The sequence below is a fragment of the Octopus bimaculoides genome, chromosome 7, assembly GCF_001194135.2.
Source record: "Octopus bimaculoides isolate UCB-OBI-ISO-001 chromosome 7, ASM119413v2, whole genome shotgun sequence".
Lineage (NCBI taxonomy): Eukaryota > Metazoa > Mollusca > Cephalopoda > Octopoda > Octopodidae > Octopus > Octopus bimaculoides.
Window position 1 is genome coordinate 89093770 of NC_068987.1, and position 2281 is coordinate 89096050.

Here is a 2281-nt window from a genome sequence, read left to right on the forward strand (position 1 = left end):
CACACAGTTTCCGTCTACCAAATTCGCTCACAAATCATTGGTCGACTCGGCACTATGGTAGAAGGCACTCGACCAAGATGCCGCGCAGTGGGGCGGAACCCGAAACCACGTGGTTGCAAAGCGAGTTTCTTAACCACACAGCCATGCTTACAGCCATAATTAAAAGACTAATCATCGCGGCCACACTCAAATGAAATTAAAAAATCGTGTATGTTTTCGTAGTTGTGTTCATAATCGATCGCATTTTTAAACAAAATTTTAGGGACTAAATCTCAGTCAGCTCCTATACTCAGTTTATCAAAGTTGGCTGCAAAAACTGAAATATCGTCGACAGATGCACAAAGGGTGACTGAAACTACTAAACAAGTTTTGAAAGATATAAGGAATAACGATTTATTGGCAATTTTCTGTGATGATATTGTACCGCTGGCATGAACTCACTATTTCGCACCAGTATCTGTTTTCCTACCAAAGTGAAAGGACCCTAAGTAAAAACTGGAATGGGTAATGAGGAAGATGTATTAGAAGAGACCATTACAGATACTTTGCCTTTTTTAGCTTTAGATAAATTAATCCTTTCTGAAGATCAAGACTTTGATTCAGGGGAGTTACAAGATATATAAGAAATATTTAATGCTGGATACATTGCTTCTGAGGGCAATTAGCAAATTTTATTAAGAAGAGATACGAAGATAAGTCGATGACACTAATTCTTTGATAGTTCATCTTTCGGCGATTGAAGTTTCTAACGACAGAGATTTCTGATATTTAACTGACATCACTGACCATCTGAAGGAAAAAGTAATCGATATCAAATATCTAGTATCAGAGATTTGTACAATATGCCAACATTTACTGGTAAATACTGTGCAATCTGCTCCGGCTGAACGAACATTTATTCAAGCCAATTGATTAAAGATAAAGTTTTGCCTTCGGTCCAGAATGACGCAATAGCGATTCAGTTCTCTAACCAGACTTTCGTATCATAGAAAATAAAAACAGACAAATAACTCTAATTACAGTGGCATCGAAATTTACTTCATGAAATGAGAATCAACCAAAGAATTTTGGCAGATTCTGACTAGCAGGGTGGAAAATTGAGGTAAAACACAAAGTTTTATAATTACGACTGTTTTTTCACTGGCAACCTATAATTGAGGTTTTACACCACATAATTACAAATTTCAATCAATGCCTTCCAACTCTTCCAGTCATGAAGTAACACGTGTTACAATAATAGAAAAATCATTCATTTTGTTTTCCGTATCCGTCATTACGGTCGATAACATCTTTTAGCATTAATTTACCCTTTAAACACAATTTTAACGTATAGACGTTAACAAATTGTCTTATAGCATGTTAACATTTATTTTTATATAATTCCACTACCAAAAAATATTGTATTTCATGGCATCTAAAACATATTTTCTCTCACCAAGTCATCTCCAACAACGGTGGTAGCGTTGCTAAATACGCATTTTTGCCTCTGGGCTTCGTCAGTAGCAAGTACTTACTGGCCACCTCAAGACAAAATCCGTCGATTTTCGTCGGCTACCGATATATTTTTGTGTGCTTTGTAACTCTGTATGTCTATAATAAATACTATCTCAAGATGAATACCGCAGATAATTATGTTTTCCGTGATGTATCAGATTAAGTATGATACACAGATTGCTATTTTAAACTAATACTGCTTCTGTTGCGCATAACGAGTTCTTATCCAGCCTGTCGGCTAATTGTAACACCAGTAGCTTTTCAATCACTGTTTTACTATATCGCTAACAACGAAATTTGGCCTAGCATGCAGTCGCTAGTGGATGCTTGCTACTGATGAAACTCAAAGAAGCAGAGATACGCATCTAACAACGATGCCACAGCTACTGGATGATTTTCGTTCGCTCTTGATATATTGCTATGCTTTCAACACTCTATGCCTACTCTTACGTTTGACTCCATTTCTTAATTTATATATATATATATATATATATAAAAGAATAAGGATTTGAAATCCGAGCAGGTACCTTATTAGCTCTCTGATATAAACCGCGTTGAATGATAGGGTGCATACAAAATTGTCTAAGATAAACAGTTAAACAGTTCTTCGTTCCAGAGTTTGAAATATATAATCAAGACATCATAAAAAAGAATGAAGAATTATACAACTTCAAAAATTGGCACCTATGGCAAGTGTCAGCCTTGTGGGTGGTTTGGTAGACAGAAACTAAAAGAAGTCCGTCGTATATATATGTATATATATATATATATATATATATATGTATAT